Source organism: Oryctolagus cuniculus, chromosome 6 (assembly GCF_051225735.1).
Source record: "Oryctolagus cuniculus isolate XC-2025 breed Fujian yellow rabbit chromosome 6, ASM5122573v1, whole genome shotgun sequence".
In the NCBI taxonomy this organism is placed as follows: Eukaryota; Metazoa; Chordata; class Mammalia; order Lagomorpha; family Leporidae; genus Oryctolagus; species Oryctolagus cuniculus.
This window is the reverse complement of record NC_142872.1, coordinates 118,984,034-119,001,976: the sequence shown is the minus strand read 5'-3', so window position 1 is coordinate 119,001,976 and position 17,943 is coordinate 118,984,034. Positions and strand designations below refer to the sequence as shown.

Below are 17,943 nucleotides of genomic sequence, written 5' to 3'. Positions count from 1 at the left end.
AAGAAAGATATCAGAGCTAGAAGAAAAATCTTTGGAAATATCTCAGTCAGACTGGAAAAAAAAAAACAAGATGACATTAGAAAAATTAGAAACAATGTTCAAGATTTATGGATACTATCACATGATCCAATATATGTGTCTCAGGAGTTCATGAAGGTATAGAAAGATGAATGGATTAGAAGACCTATTCACTGAAATAATTACAGAAAACTCACCTAATAAGGAGAAAGAAAGAGACCCCTAAGTGCACAAGGCACAAAAAACTCCTAATAGACATGACCAGAAAGATCTTAACCATGACATATTGTAGTCAAACATTCAATAGTAAAACATGAAGAAAATATTCTAAAATGTGCATGACAGAATTGCCAGATTACTTTCAGAGGATCTCCAATTCAGCTCACAGCTGACTTCTCATCAGAAACCCTAAAGAATAGGAGAGAATGGAGAGACATAGTTCAAGTCTTAAGAGAAAAAAAATTTTCACCCCAGAATACTGTACAATACAAAGCTCTACTTTTACCAACGAAGGTGAAATAAACATAACAAACAGAAATTGAAAGAATCTGTCATCACTGGTCAAGCCTTTACAAAATATGATTAAGAATGGGCTACACACAGAAACATATTCAACATTATGAAAGAAGGTAAAGGAGGAAAATCTCCCAGTAAAAGTACAGAGAAAATCCAAAGTAAAAAATAGGAATATTTTTGGAAAAAATGGCAGGGCAAAGTCGTTACTTATCAACAGTCACCTTGAATGTTATTGGCCTCAACTCTCCAGTTAAAAGATATAGACTGGCTGAACGAATTAAAAAAACAAAACCCATCTATTTGTTGCCTACAAGAAACACATCTCACCAACAAAGATGCACACAGACTGAAAGTAATAGAATGGAAAAAGATATTCCATGCTAACAGAAACTAAAAAAGATCTGGTTTAGCCATCCTAATATCATACACAATACACTTTAATACAAAAACTGTTAAAAAAAGACATAGAAAGGCACTATGTAAAGTTTAGTGAATCAATTCAACAGGCAGATTTCATTATTATAAACATATATGCACCTAATTACAGGGCACCTGGCTATTTAAAATAAATATTATGGGATCTAAAGGGAGACACAGACTCCAATAAAATAATAATGGGGGACTTCAGTGCCCCACTTTTGGCAATGGACAATGAACCAGACAGAAAATCAAAAAGGAAACAACAGAGTTAATCAACACTATAGATCAAATGGACCTAAAAAATATCCACATAACTACTTCCTACAGTCACAGAATATACATTCTTTTCTCCAGTGCATGGAACCTTCTTCTCTAGGATTGACTGCATTCTAGGCCATAAAGCAAGTCTCAGAAAATTCAAAAAAATCAAAATCATACCATGCATCTTCTCGAACTACAATGGAATGAAGCTGGAATCAGCAACTCAGGAATCTCTAGAAAATATGCAAACACATGGAGACTGAACAACATGCTCCTGAATGAATAGTGGGTCATAGAAGAAATAAAAGGATATATCAAAAAATTTCTGGAAACAAATGAAGATGACAACGCAATATATAGTAGCAAAACTTACATGTAGGAGTGAAATTGACATTTTGAGATTCGATGATTGTTTATAGCCCTTGTCTCTACTGTTGAGGCAGTGTTTTTTTCTTAATGTTTATTGAACTCTTTACTTAGTGTAGGGTTAATATTATGAGTATAAAGTAAACTGAAAGTAGATCATTGTAAAAATGAGAGAGAATAACAGAGGAAGAAGGAGAAGGGGTGGAAGCATGGGCACAAGGGAAGGTAGAATAGGAAGGTAGGGTGGGAAGTATCACTGTGTTCCTAAATCTGTATATATGAAATAGATTAAGTTAAAATTTAAATAAATTATAAAGAAAAAAATGGCATGACATATGTAAAGTGCTCAAAGAAAAAAATACTTTCAATTCAGAATTCCTTTTAAGCTTCAAAAAAAAGGCAAAATAATACTCAGACAAATAAAAACAGAAAATAACACAGTTGAATATAAAAATTACTAATTTTGTAATATGAGGGGAAATGATATGATTGGAAATGTAGAAAAAAATAAAAATTCACTAGAACTGTAAATATGTGAGTAGATATAAGGTAATTCTCGGGGCTGGCGCTGTGGCATAAGCGGGTAAAGCCACCACCTGCAGTGCCAGCATCCCATATAGGTGTTGGTTTGAGAGCCAGCTGTTTCACTTCTGATCCAGCTCTCTGCTATGGCCTGGGAAAGCAGTAGAAGATGGCCAAAGTCCTTGGGAACCTGCACCCTTGTGGGAGACCGAGAAGAAACTCCTGGCTTTGGAATGGCACAGCTCTGGTCATTGCGGCTAATTGGGGAATGAACCAGTGGATGGAAGATCTCTCTCTCTCTCTCTCTCTCTCTGCCTCTCTTTCTCTCTCTCTCTGTGTAACTCTGACTTTCAAATAAATAAATAAATATCTTTAAATAAATAAATAAATCTTTCCTAAAATCTTTACCTTTTAAGTAAAAGAAATTTTATTTAATTTTGCCTCTCATTTTTAATTTATTTTATTTATTTAATATCTTTATTTGGCAGGCAGAGAATCAGAGAGGGAGAAAGAGAGAGGGAGAAAAGAGAAAGAATTCCTGCATCTATTGGTTGACTTTTCAAATATCTGCAACATTAGAGGCTGGGCCATACTGAAACCAGGAACCCAACAATGATCTCCCACATGGATGGCAGGGTTCCACATACTTAAAATAATAATCTCCAAGGAACCTGGAATTGGGAACAGAGCCAGGACTCAAATACAAGCACTTTCATATGGGATGCAGATTTCCCAAGTGTAACTGCATTTTTACTTGATTTTATAAATTTAAAGAAAAATATATGACTAAAGTAATATGACAAGGTGGAATATAAATGGTTTTGAACTATTTATTTATTTTAAAGATTTATTTAACTTTTTTAAATTCAAAGTTTTGGAGCGGGAGGGAGTGACAAAGAGATCTTCCATGACAGGTTCACTCCCCAAATGGCCAAGTGTCTTCCATGTGAGTGGCAAGGGCCCAAGCACTTGGGCCATCTTCTGAATCTTTCTAGGCACGTTATCAAGGAATTAGATAGGAAGTAAAACAGTCCGGCATTGAACATGTGCCCATATGTGATTCTGGCATGGTAGGTTGTGATTTAACCTGCTGCAACACATGCCAGCCCCTGAATTCTTTATTTAGTGGTGCAACAAGTCTTTGACCATAATGTAAATTGAAAATATGGTATCTTAAAAATTAAACAAATGAAAAAAGGAAAAAGAAGAAAGAAAAAAATGGAATTATATTGTAACAAGAGTCTTTTACTTGTGAAGTGTGATGCATGGATTGAAAGTGTGAAGTGTTGAGTGTGTAATGTGAAATTCTGTGAACTTCAGTTTTGTATGTTAGAGCTAGAGTGTAGACTAGCAGGTAATGCAAATGAGGAACATGGTAGGATAAGTTTCAGCAATGTAATACTAAATGGATATAACATTGATGAATCTTAGCCATGATTTAATGATATACATTTTTAATTATCGGATAATCACTAATGCAATAGTACAATACATATAGCTAAAAGTTGTTAGCAGAATAAAAATTGGAGGCTAAACATATTTGACTAAGCCAAACAAATATAAGAAAGGAAAAAATAGAGAAAAATAGAAAAAAAATAGAAAATACATAAGATGGTAGATTTAAACTCTTCCCATCAAATTATTTCATTATATATAAACATAATAAACATTTTGATAACAAATCAAAGATTATCAGATTGGATAAAAAACCAAAACCAACAACATGTTTTCTAAAAGAAATAGAATTAGTTACAAAGACAAAGATAACTTAGACATAAAGGTAAAACAATGGATTTAGTAGAATAAATTAGCATAATAAAACTATTATAATTTTATTAATATCAAGCAAAGTAGACTTTAAGAAAAGGAATAACACCAGAGGTAAAAAAAAAAAAATCAACATTTTGGGGCAGGTGCTATGGTGCAGTGGGTTAAAGGCCTGGCCAGCAGCGCAGCCACCCATATGGAAAACATTTCAAGTCCTGGCTGCTGCACTTCTGATCCAGCTCCCCACAAATGTGCCTGGGAAAGCAGTAGAAGATGGCCCAAATGCTTGGGCCCCTGCACCCACGTGGGAGACCTGGAAGAAACTCCTGGCTCCTGGCTTTGGATCAGCTAGGCTCCGGCCATTGCAACCATTTGGGGAGTGAACCAGTGGATGGCAGACCTCCCTCGCTCTGTCTGTCTCTACCTCTCTCTGTAACTCTGTCTTTCAAATAAATAAAATAAACCTTAAAAAAATCAACATTTTATAATGATAAAAGACTATACATCAGGACCTCAACAATAATGTTTATGTGCCTAACATTATGCTTTAAAATACATCAGGCAAGAATTAACACAATTAAATGGAAAAACAAATGCAGACCCATAGTTGGAAATTTAACTCCAGAAAGTGATAGAATGTTAAAAACATTAGCAACAATGTAGATTATTATAGATGCTTATGGAGTATTATATTTTACAATTGCAGAATACATAATTTTTTGTAGTACACTGGAAATAGATAAATCATATGTTCGGCTATAAAATGAGTCTCAGTAATTTTCAAAAGTTGAAACTTTACAGAGTTATGTTTTCTAACCAGAGTAGAATTAAATTAAAAGTCAATAACAGTAAGATGTTAGGAAAGCCTCAAGCATCGGAAACTAAAAACAATTCTCAATATATAACCAAATGATAAAAGAAGAAGGCAGACAAGAGAAAATTAAAACATATTTCTAAATGAATGTTAATTAAAATATAACATATCAAAATTTATAGGATACTTCCAAAGCAGTTCTTAGAGGTAATTTTCTAGCTTTCAATGCCTATGTTAGAAAAGAATAAAAGTTTAAATCAATTATGTTGTGTTCTACCTGAAGAACATAGAGAAGAAAATTAAGTAAGTGGAAATAAAGAAAACAAGTTAGCAACAGAAATTAATTGAATAAAACCCAATAAAGTTATCACAAGACAAAATTTGATTTTCTGAAAAGATTAATACATTTAAATGTCATTGACACAGGCCAGCGCCATGGCTCACTAGGCTAATCCTCCGCCTTGCGGCACCGGCACACCAGGTTCTAGTCCCGGTCGGGGCGCCGGAGTCTGTCCCGGTTGCCCCTCTTCCAGGCCAGCTCTCTGCTGTGGCCAGGGAGTGCAGTGGAGGATGGCCCAAGTGCTTGGGCCCTGCACCCCATGGGAGACCAGGATAAGTACCTGGCTCCTGCCATCGGATCAGCATGGTGTGCCGGCCGCGGCGGCCATTGGAAGGTGAACCAATGGCAAAGGAAGACTTTTCTCTGTCTCTCTCTCTCACTATCCACTCTGCCTGTCAAAAAAAAAAAAAAAAAAAGTCATTGACACTACTGTTAGGCGGGTAAAATGGTAATATACTTTTGGGAAAATATTTGGTAGACACATAGATGCACACATACACATAGATTTTTTTGAGAAAGAAAGAGACAGATAGACAAAGAGCGCCCATGTGCTGATTCTCTCCCTCAAATACTCATAACAGTCCAGACTAGGCAGTGACAGAAGCCAGGAGCTGGTAACACAATTCAGGTCTTGCATGAAGGGAGGATGAACTGAATTTAAGCCAACAGCACTGCTGCTAGAGTCTGCTTTTCAGGAAACTAGAATCATGAGCTGGTACCAGAAACTGAACTCACATGGCCTGTGGGCATCTTCGTAGATATCTTAATTGGTATTGTCACCCCAGGTATAATATTTTCATTTAAAATATTCACATGCTTTTCAATTTTGTTATTCTACTCCTAATTATAAACTATTTAAAAGTCTTGCAAATATACACCCAGCAATTTATAAAAACCTGGTTGTAATAAGCAAAACTTAGTAATATTCCCCAAATCCTATATCAGGTGAATAGATAACATGAATTGTGCTATATCCAAGCACTAGGATATCATGGGAGATAAAAATGAGTTAATCATGACTATGAACAATGAACTTAATCAGTAAAAAATAATTAATCAGTGGCCCTTTTTTGATTGTCTGTGAAGTGCTAGGCACTGCCAAGGATCTCTACCCTAAATCAATTTACATTATTTGGGTGGATAAAGAAATATGCAATGTACATAAATAAATTATGTAAAAAAGTATACTGTGAATCAAAGGATAAGTGAATCATGCTAACATGGCTCTGGAATCCTGGACTTGGGGAGAAAATGTGATATAATACAAAGAAAACAGGGATATTGTTCTTAGCAATATAATATCAAATTAATATAATGTTGATGTATCTTAGAAATAATACTGAGTGACAGAAGTACATCCCAGATGATGTGCCTGAATTCTTCCTTACAGTAGTAAAAAAAAAAAAAAAAAAAACCTTTTAGATTCTTCCACTGCTGTTGCCATAATGTGAGGAATGCAGAGATCTCCTTTTGAGATGGAAGAGACACAAAATCACACAGTTTGGATTGCTGAGTCATCTCCTGGACATCAGGAGGCAATCTTCCATTATTATTATGTGTACACTAAAAAGGGGGAATTAGTGTTTGTGAATCATTTGCAAGCTGCATCATGATTTCTGAAATATTTTAGAGTTGTTGACATATATTAAATGTTCAAGGTACTGCAAAAAATGTGAACATTTTAATTGGCTACAAGATATACTTTTCATACGTTCCAAATTTTATCTTCAAGTATTTTTCATTGTGTGATTACATATTTTTTTCACTTATATGAAATAATCATCTATATATGTTCTTGTACCATCTGAGGAATATTTTGAGATAATATTTTTTCCAGATTTCAGAGACAATTTGCATTTAATTATTCAGAAGAGGAATAAGCACTGAAATGTGCATTTAATACTGTAGTCCTGCTCTTTCCATGGGGTTTGTTCTATACATATGCTATGTAATTATAATTTCAACTATTGTGCAGGCCAACAAAAATGATTTTTTTTAAAAGACCTATTTGAAAGTCAGAGTTAAGGAGTTGGGGGAGAGAGAAAGAGACGGCTCTTACACCTGCTGGTTTATTCTCCAAATGGCTGCAATGGGCAGGGTTGGACCATGCTGAACCCAGGAGCCAGGAGCTTGGAACTTCATCCTGATTTCCCATGAGAGTGGCAGGGATTCAAGTACTTGGGCCATCACCTGCTGCTTTCCTAAGCCATTAGAAGGGAGCTGGATCAGAAATGGAGCAGCTGGAACAAGAACCAGCGCTGATTTGGGATGCAGGCATCACAGATGATGGCTTTACCAGTTATGCCACAATGCCAGTCCTAACAAAAATGATTTTTGATGGTTTATTAATTTTCTGAGTTTTGAAAATGAAGTTTACCTTTAAGGAAAGCATATTCATTTTCTAGGTTTTATTAAATATAGTACTATATTTAAATATAGTACTATAAGTTACTATGACTTAAAAGAACAGACTTTGGGGATCATAGAGCTTTTTTAAATGAATTCACATGAGAAATCATTGCTTTAAATTTAAACAATGCTCACCCTAACACTTTCCTGGTATGACTGTGCAGAAATAGCAATATTTGGTTTGACCTACTATATAATTGATTCCTGCTTCTTGGAGAGCTAGGCTGGATAATTAAACTTTGAGTAACTAGGCAAACGGCTGCTGGACAAGATTAAGTAATTTAACATTATATTTATAATTTTAATATATTCAATAGACTTCATATATTCTTAACATTTAATAATTTTGTTAAGTAATGTGAGCTTCATGATTACTAAAGAATTTCTATAAATATGTCAAATTGATTGCCTTCCATTTCAAGGTATATGCATATTCATCTAGGCCAAAAGCATTAGCACGTTAAAGAAACAAGCATATTCAAAACATATAACTGGGTGTTTTAATTTTCATGTAACCATTTACTTCTTGTTCAGAGTGCCTAAAAATATTTATTTGTTGTTTGGCTAGTTATGTTTGTTCTCCATAATGACTTCTAATAAACATTTGTGCCTATGGGGGAACTCCAAATTATAAATGTTTCAAGTTTTGTAGCAGAAGAAAGAAGTGAAAAAGCAATAATCTAGAAGTGAATAGTGTGACTTTTCCTACTTGAAATCTGGGGAGGATTAAGAGTTAACTGGTGGGGCCAGCTCTGTGGTGTATTAGGTTAATCCACCTCCTGCAGCACCTGCATCCCATGTGGGTACTGGTTCTAGTCCTGACTGCTCCTCTTCCAATCCAGCTCTCTGATATGGCCTGGGAAAGCAGTAGAGGTTGGCTCAAGTCCTTGGGCCCATGCACCTGTGTGGGAAACTGGAGGAAACTCCTGGCTCCTGGCTTCCGATCTGTGCAGCTCCGGCGGTTACAGCTGGTTACGGCCATCTGGGGAGTGAACCAGCGGATGGAAGACCTTTCCCTCTTCTCTCTGTCTCTCTTTTTTGCTGTCTGTAACTCTACCTCTCAAAAAAATAAATAAATAAAAATAAAAAAAGAGCTAACTTGTAAAAAACTTTTTTTGGTGTTTAAATCTTTTGAAAACATTTGCAAGAGTTATATTCATATAGGGCAAGTTAACTGGTGTTTATTTCATAGATCACTAACCTCTTGTTGAACAACCAGCTAGGAAAAGTCGTTTCATAAGGATATGTTCACAACAAGAAATTCAATGAAACGGACTCAATACTTGCTATCTTATTTTCTTACAGTGGATATATTTTAAAAATTCATTCCTATGCACATGTAGTTCATCATTTTTCTATTGTATATATAACCAGATACCAAGGTGTAGAGTTCCAGAAATTTGAATGAATCAAACATCTGGAGCTATACATATGGGGAACATACAGCTGTGTTTATTTCAATGATTAGACATTTAGAAGCATACAACACATTTATTTAAATGTATATTTTATATATGTGAGAACATTCAAACAAATGCATTTTTGTGCTTATTTGAATATGCAATTGAAAAAAGATCTAAGTAAATACATTCATCACTTTTATTTACATTTTATGGTACTTATTTATATAATATACTTATTAATATATAATCACAACTCTTTCCTTTTTTTGCTAAAACCAAATAATTTTAAAGGATTAAGGAAACTTAATGGTGGCCATGAGTCATGTAAATTAAGAGAGTTTTGTATGGAGTTATTCATAGTTAACAGGCTTTCAGAAGAATTTAAAAATTGAACAGAACAAGAAAATAAAAGCATTTGAAATTGGAATGTGTTCCTTTACTCCAACAATTTTATCACAATATGATGGATATTTTAATTGAGTCTCAAATCACTTGTCCAGAAGTATTTTAGTTTTTTTTCTACTTACTATTATTATATATGACAAGATAAAACTTCTGGTTTTTAGTTTAATATATATAGAAAAAGGGTTTCACTATTTTAAGCTACGTACATGCACATGCACCCACACCCACCCACCCACACATACACACGATAATTAAGATGATCAATATAATCTCATTTAACTCTACATTTATTTCTAGGGAAGGAACTGGTGGCCAGGAAATGATTTAGGAGGGCAAAAGATAAAAATACACTTCGGATTCAAATCCTGGCCATTGTATCATGGGAGATTAGGGAACCTTTCTGGCTTGTGTATTTATACTTGTCTCAGGTTTTTTTTTTTTTTTTTTTTTTTTTTTTTTTTTTAATGCATGTTACGCTTTTCCTCAAGAGCTTTTTAAAAAAGACATGATGGGTTGGCCTTGAGGAGCACTACCTACAGTTGAACAAGATAAAAAAAAAATTAAACTTGCATTGGCATAGTTCTTTGAAGGAATTTTAAATTCAGTTTACCAGAAATACCATAAAAAAAAGTCTGCAGGCAAACTAATCTTGGTTTGGTTCAATGTTCAGACTGTGGATAATAACAACATCTCTCAGTGGATTCTGTAAGTATTACCTGAGTATAAGGTGTAAAGCATCCGATTGTCAAATGTTTCCTCTAACAAACAACATTTTAATATCTCATTCCCACTTCATGGATGTGAAAACGAAGTACCTGAGCATAAACTCCCAAACATTATTTGTTGGTCATGTTTTACAAATCACTTTTCCTAAATTGATTAAGCTCATGTTAAAAGCTAAAATTAGGCGTCAGTGGTTAAGTGCCACCCACTGCAAGGCATCACCTATGGGTGTCAGTTCCATTCTCCTTCCACTTCCTATACAACCCCACACTACTAGGCCTGGGAAAGCAGGGGCAGATGGCCGGAGCGTTTGGGTCCCTGCACCCAGTGGGAGATACTGAAGAAGCTTCTGGCTGCTGGCTTCAGCCTGGCCCAGCCCCTGCTGTCGCTGCCATTTGGGGAGTGAACCAACAGATGGAAGACTTCTCTCCGCTGCCTCTCCCTCTTTCCGTAACTCTGCCTTTCAAATGAATAATAATTTTTTAAAAAAAGCTAATCCAATATAAAAGGCTGTTTTCGTTTTTTCTGTTTGAATCAGTAAGGAATACATTTCAAAGACAATGCATCCTTTCCTAAGTTGATCACTCTACATGGTTGTTAAAAGCTAAATATTATAAAAGTTGTTTTGGTTGTTTTCCTTTCTGCTTCAATCAGGAAGGGATACGTATTTTCAAAGACAATTCCTAATTTCATCTAGAAATGTGCCTCAAAGAGTAGATAGGAGAGTGTGGGTGTGTGTGCACGCGTGTGCATGTGTGTGTGTTCGGAGCTGGTCAATAATCAAAATTATATACTTTCGCATTTTATATTTATAAAACAAATCACAGTCCTTACTTTTAACTTCCAGTCACCTTGTGAGACAGGTGGTAGAGCTTCAGGCTCCTGTCAAAACGAAAGGCCTCAGGGCTGCTGCCTCGCCTCCCAGGACCCGCGCAGAAGCGGGAGAGATGCCGACCAATGAGAGATCACATTGAGGCCTGGTCCCGCCCCTGCCCTCCGAGCCCCGCCTCTCCCCCGACCGCCTTTCGGGAGCAGGGGCTGTGCGGCCGGTTCGTCCCGCCCCTGCTTCTGAGTGACAGGACCGTGGACAGCAACATTTCCAGCCGGACTCGAAGTTTGTCGGCCCTTGCCTTGGCAGAGCTGAGGTGTGTGTGCGTCCAGCGAGGGCGAGGGGGCTGGGGAGACCCTGCCCAGGACGCTTTGGGGTGCGGGGCTGAAAAATGGGAACACCACCTGAGGCGAGCCCCCCGTGCGTTTACGGGACGATCTTTGGGCGGGCTGGGTGAGGGAGGCCCCGCAAGAGGAATCCGGAGCTTTGGGAAACCCAGTAGTTACGGCAGTCACTCAGGACCCCTTCCCGTAACTGGGGAGAACGCGGAGGGGCGGAGTGGGCAGGCGGGCGCAGGGTCCGGCCGGGAGTGGGCGTGGCCGCCGCGGTCGCCTAGGAATGCGCGGTTCCCGCCCTGCCAGCGTGTCTGGGGCGGCCCGCGAGGCCCTGGAGACGTTCGTCCCGCCCACATCCCGAGGCCTTTCGCTTGGCTAGGGATTGGCTCCTTTCTGCTGTCAGTCAACTCACAGCCGCTTAGTTCTCGGGGCCGCAGTTGGGTTTTGCAGTTTCCCCGCAGGCCTGGCTTTTCCCTGTTACTCCTCTTGGCGCTTTTTTCTGGCGCTCTGTTAATGAACACGTGTCTACAGATAAAAACATTTGCACTACGGGGTGGTTTTATTAGGTGATAGGTTGGTGGTGGGTGTGGGGGACGGATTACATTTCTAGGTGTTTGGTGAATCCCTGAACCCAAGAGGTGTTGGTGTCCACGTACAGGACTAGGAGCCTTTACCTGGAATTCTTTTTCTGATTGCTGCCTCTTGGAGCTGAAGGAAGTGCCTTACAAAGTTGAGGCAATTTATTGCTGAATGGGCCCCAATATCTGATCTCCCCTTCAGTCCCTGCAGTGGAGAGGTCTACTAGTGTTGTAAAGCCTTTTTCTCGCTTCGGTTGGGCCCGTACTTAATGACCAACTAAGAGATGATAACCACGGACAGCCATTTCAAATCTCCTAAACTTTAGTGCTATCACCTGGCCCCAAATGTTTCAGCAGAACAAACATAAAACACAGAGGTAAAATTCTCTGCTTCCCTCTGCCAGGTATACAGAGTAAATAAATCCCCAGGAAGGAAGCTTACACTGCTTGCTAACACTGGGGAGAACACTGGCCTACAAGTCAGGAGAATGGCAGGGTTAGTTAATGTTTTGCCCTTGGGCAATAACCCTCTCACCTGTTTTCTCATCTGTAAAGTAGAACTACTTGTATGTGCCTTTCCTGCCTAAAGAGGAATAATTGGTTGTGAAGGTATTACTAAAGCAATTTGCACAGTTTTTGTTATTGTAATTTTAACCCATTTTCTATCTGATCCTAATTTGTAAGTACCTGTAAATGTAATCATTCTGCTTAAGGTATTCTTGAATTTGTCTTGTGGTTTCATCTCTTATTTTTGGATTACTTATAAGTGGAGGAGAAACCCATTCATCTATCCATTATTATTATTATTATTATTTTTTTTTTTTTGACAGGCAGAGTGGACAGTGAGAGAGAGAGACAGAGAGAAAGGTCTTCCTTTGCCATTGGTTCACCCTCCAATGGCCGCCGTGGCAGGCGCACTGCGCTGATCCCATGGCAGGAGCCAGGTACTTCTCCTGGTCTCCCATGGGGTGCAGGGCCCAAGTACTTGGGCCATCCTCCACTGCACTCCCTGGCCACAGCAGAGAGTTGGCCTGGAAGAGGGGCAACGGGGACAGAATCCGGCACCCCGACCGGGACTAGAACCTGGTGTGCCGGCGTCGCAAGGCGGAGGATTAGCCTAGTGAGCCGCTGTGCCAGCCCATCTATCTATTATTGACGTGGATTTGGTTGGGTAGCACTTGAAATTTCTTGCATGAAATTCTTTTTTTCCTTTAAATGACTAGTTTTTTTTTTTTAAATATATGTTTTACTGAAAGTATTGATAAATATCACCTTTTATTCTAATCAAAACTAACTTTATGGTATCATTCCACTTTGAGAAGCCAATGAAAGCTGTTAACTTCCCAAAAAGGCACAGCTGGAAGTATAAATGGATGCTGGATTAAAAACACCTATTTTCCTTCGACTTCTTTAGGAATAAGGAATTTCTTTCCTTGTACTTCCCCAGTTCCAAAGAGAAACAGAGTAACTTTTACCCAAAGTCCCATAATTTGGAGCAGAATTGGATAATTGTCCTTTCTTTGCAATGCCACTTACTGTAGTTTACATTGCTACTTCAGGGTCTTCAGAGACTCTCCCTATTCTCCCTATTTTCTTCTTTTTTCTCCTTTTAGCATTAACAATCATGACTATCAATGCTCAGTAAATGGTTGCTATCTTATAATATCATGTAAGCTGTATCTCAAATATCCAATTATTATAATTTTTTAAAGCATTTTCTGATATTTAAGCAATTAAATATTTTGGGAAAATGTTGAATTGTATTTTTAGATAGACATTCAATACCTATGTTTTATATTCTATCAAAGTCCATTTTGAACAAAGAAAAGCCTACTATGTTGAGTGTATACCATTGAGTTATTATTATCCTGATTGCAATAACTCTTTCTTTGAGTTAAATGAATGATCTTCTATAACATTTTACTTCCCTATGCCTAAAAATTATTGTGATTGGTTTCATTGTGGTCTTTTTTTCCCTAATTTATGAATCAAATAACTATAAATAGAGTTTGTTTATTTTTATTTTTTTGATGAAGTTCCTTATTTAGCTTTACAAGTGAAAGTGGGCATCAGTAGTAAATCTAAAGTGTTACAATTGGATAGGCAAAAATATTACCGGGAAAGATCTTTTGCATTTGTAATAAACTTAAAGGAGTATAGGAGGCCTGTTCTTTAGCATTTAAATTTTTTGAACTACTTAAGTGTTCCTTTCTTTACTCAACTGTTTGATGATTCCTTTCTTTATTCAATTTTTCACTTCTGGTAGAAAAACTGGAATAAAGACAAATGCATTAGAGAGAGCATTATATAGGACTTAAAGATTTTAGATGCTCTATAACAGCTCTTGCATGAGTGTTTAAACAGATAGGTGGAATTTGCATCATCAGCCTCCTTACTGACTACCTGACTGTAACAGTGCTTTAGGTGGGAGATCAAGAATTAGTCCTAATGCTTCTGACTCTGGTCTACCAGAGCCTAGACTTTGATCCTGTATGAATCAGGTAACTTCTAGAGCATTTATGAATAAGGACTGGGATCTGAGGCCAGGACTTGTGCTCTGGTTTCCTGTTTTGGTTGATAACTCTGGGCCATTTGAAATATGTGGAAATGTTTTAAAATGATTACAATGTCTTTAAAGTAGGTCTGCTGACTTTGGGGACTCTGAATTTCATGGATGCTAATTATTGTGAAATTTAGAGGGCAACCAGGTCAGTAAATAATCGTCTTCTCTTGCTCTAATGTCAAAAACATCTTCACTGAAAATCGCTGATCCCATAAAAAGTTTTTCCATGGAAAACAGGAAGCGAGGCTAAATGTCTTCTGAGATATTGTTTATATGTATCTATGTTTTTGAGAGCCATATAATTGGCTCTACATGTGAAGGTCTCAAAAATATTCCTTAGAATATTATTTTGGATATTTTCTAACCATATTTGATATCCTCAATAAATTTCTTGTGGAATAGGTATGGCTCATATAGTTCTAGGACTACTTGTGTTTTCATCCTTATTACATGCATTTAATCTTTAAAGGTTTGAAATATTAAGTATCCTTGCAACAAAACAGTGAATATGTATATGTTTTCATGAAAAAGTAACGATTTATTCCATTATAATTTTGAAATGTGAAACAACAATAATTAAAAGGTAAATATTCAGAGTTTTAGCAAACATTTTAATTGGAACAGAAAGGGAAGACACTTTCACAAGTGAGAGACTCTTGTCAATCGCATGGCTGTTAAGCCACTGAATGTGGAGCATGGCATGAGGAATAAAGTAGCTTTGTTCTTCTATTGTAGTATTAAGTAGTGACCTGGTTACAGAAATAGCAGACCAATTCAATTGAACAAATTAAAATTTTAGGAAAGCCAAAAGGAAGATGGCTTAATGCAGAGAGCATTTAAAACATTCAAATATTGGAAAGTGCAGAATAATTTATATGGATGTTTGTGGCAAAGTCCTAATTGTAGATTATAGTTTATTCTTTTTTATAAAATATTTATTTATTTGAAAGGCAGAGATATAGAGGAGAGAGAGAGATAGAGATCTTCCATCTGCTGATTCATTCCTCAAATGGCCACAACTGCAAGGGCAGGAACAGACTGAAGCCAGGAGCAAGGAACTTCCTTAGAGTCTTCCACGTGGGTGCAGGGACCCAAGCACTTGGGCCATCTTATGCTGCTTTTCCCAGGCATATTTGCAGGGAACCGGATCAGAAGTGGAGCAGCTGGGACTTGAACTGGTGCCCATATGGGATGCCCACACTGCAGGTGGTGGCTTAACCTTCAATTTCACAGTGCTGGCCTCTAGAATATAGTTTATAACCTGTCCCTAGATTATAGTTTATAATCTAGAGAAGGTGGAAGTTCCAACAGACAGAAAATGTTAAACTTGACTTTTTTAGTAGTTATATTTTTACTTGAGTTTTAAAGATTTCCTAGGCACTGATTTCATTATATGTGTAGAAACAAATTGAAGCTTTATGGTTCTCTACCACTGTTTTGAACAAGATGTGCTTTAACATTATATTGATGAGTGACTCAATATATCACTGAATTTTCTTACAATGAGAATTTTGGGTGTGTGTGTGTGTGTGTGTGTGTGTGTGAAGATAGAATTTTAAAAAGGATTTCGCAATCTCATTGTCTATCTCTGGGGATCCAACCTTAACTTTCCCCATCCCACCCTACCAACACTCATTTCTCCTAAACATAATTGGAAAACACTTGATTATGTAGATATAATCTATTTTTAGTGCAAAAATATTCTGGATAAACGTAGCATTTGTGAGTGAATCAAGTGGAATAAAATGTCTCACACAATCAAGGCAAAGGAAATCAGCAGAACACTGAGGCATACCTACATATATATATGGAAACACTGAAGGAATTTTAAGCTAAGAGGGTCCTTTAAGGGACTTCTTTGATGTTTATTACATTCAAGTATACGTGACCTCCATGGATAGGACAATTTTATATAAAAAGGAAAGCGATAAAGTGACAGTATGGTGATAGAAAGGGAAAACAAGGTGACAAACTAAAAATATTAGAGTTCTATAAGTCTTCTGTTCCCACTGTAACACATTACTGCAAATTTAGTGACTTAACACAACATAAATTTATTATTTTGCACTTCTGAATTTCAAAAATTGGGTCACATTGGGCTGAAATCCAGGAATTGGCAGAGCTGCATTCCTTTATGGATGTTCTAGGAGTAATCTCAGTGTCCTTGCCTTTTTGAGGATTTAGAGGCTGCCAGCATTCCTTGGTTTATGACCCACTTCTTCCATCTTGAAAACCAGCAATATTGTATCTCTCCAACTATTCTTCTGCAGTAACATTTCCTTCTGCCTGTGGTTGGAAAAATAATCCACTTTTAAAGACCCATCCAGAAAATGGAGGATGATCTTAACAATTTCAAGTTTCTTCACTTGTCATTTCTGCAAAGTCTTATGCCCCACATGGTAACTTACTCAGTGGTTCTTGGGATTAGAACTTGGGCACCTTAACTAGAAAAGTATTATTTTGAGTAAAACAATAACATACTTAAAAATCCCATTTTGGGGTTGCATTGTAGCATAGCAAGTTAAACCACCACCTACAGCACTGGCATCCCATATGGGTATCTGTTTTTGTTCTGGCTCCTCCCTGCTCATGTGCAGTGGAAGATGGCTCGAGTGCTTGGGCTCCTGCATTCACGAGGGAGACTCAGAAGAAGTACCTGGCTTCGGCCTGGCCCAGCCCTGGCCGTTGGGGCTATTTGAAGAGTGAACCAGGAGATGGAAGACCAACCCCCTCTGTAACTCTGCTTTTCAAATAAAATAAATCTTTTAAAAAGCAACCTATTTATGAGGCAGGAAGGAACAGACTCTATTTTTCAGCAATTTTAGTCAGTGTGAGTTATAGACTGAAAAATCTCTCCTGGCAAAAATGTAGAAAATCATGAAAAGAAGATGGTATGTGGAGGATAAAGAATGAAGTACAATATATGGATATTTGGAGTTCTGAGGAAGAGACAAAAATATGAGTAGTTGTTCCTAAAGAAGAGAAAAGAAAAATTGTTAAAAAATAATAAAAAGATAAATAAAGGAAAAATTGTGTTATTAACAGGAAACAAAAATTAGGTTGACCTTCTATTTCTTTTCTGTAGTATTCAGTGTCAGGAGATAATAGAACAATATTTTTATAGTTTAAAACAAAATTCCCATGCAATTTATATTTCTGGTGTGATGAACAAAGGGAAACCACTCTGATTATGTAAAATGTCTCTAAACTACTTCATGTGTGCTTTTGGGGAAAACAAAACCTTAAGATACCAATTTATTATAAGATGATGCACTGTGAACATGAAAACAATTGTGTATATCCAAATTGCCAGAATATAGATGTAGCTCTAAATAATTTGTTAAATCTAGTTAAAAATTGGCTCAAGTATAAAAAAAAATGCTTGCAAAAGAAAACACATGTAAAGATTAATTCAATAACAGCAATCTAGGTTTAAATAAAATTTTGTGATCTTCAGATGTACTTTTCTGAGATGAAACCTAATAATCCAAAATTTATGAATAGATTTAAAGATACACCTAAAACCAATGAGTAAATTTTCATCAATAGGCAAAATTTGGCTTCTGCTTATAACAAATGACTTAGGAGCTTAGATTGACTTTTGCATTTTTATTTATTTATTTATTTGAGAGGTAGAGTTACAGTGAGAGGGAGAGGCAGAGAAAAAGGTCTTC

General features: G+C 36.9%; 1 protein-coding gene and 1 long non-coding RNA gene across 6 annotated transcripts in view; one reads left to right on the top strand and one right to left on the bottom strand.

Moving 5' to 3' along the window:
• Positions 1-10,913, bottom strand: part of LOC127490593 (uncharacterized) — a 67,097-nt gene extending 56,184 nt beyond the window's left edge. Inside the window, exons 1-2 of the long non-coding RNA XR_007918649.3 lie at positions 10,799-10,913; positions 1,393-1,448 (exon numbers count right to left, since the gene is read on the bottom strand). This is a non-coding gene — a long non-coding RNA (uncharacterized LOC127490593). The remainder of the gene's footprint in view (positions 1-1,392; positions 1,449-10,798) is intronic.
• A 45-nt stretch (positions 10,914-10,958) lies between these two features.
• TRIQK (triple QxxK/R motif containing) overlaps positions 10,959-17,943 on the top strand; it is a 117,892-nt gene continuing 110,907 nt past the window's right edge. For 3 of the 5 annotated variants that reach the window (XM_008255727.5, XM_008255725.5, XM_051843884.3), the window contains exon 1: positions 10,972-11,109. The gene's annotated coding sequence lies outside the window, so the exon portion shown is untranslated. Of the gene's footprint in view, positions 11,110-17,943 lie in introns of all 5 variants that reach the window. The other 2 variants (XM_008255728.5, XM_008255729.5) reach the window with 2 other exon arrangements.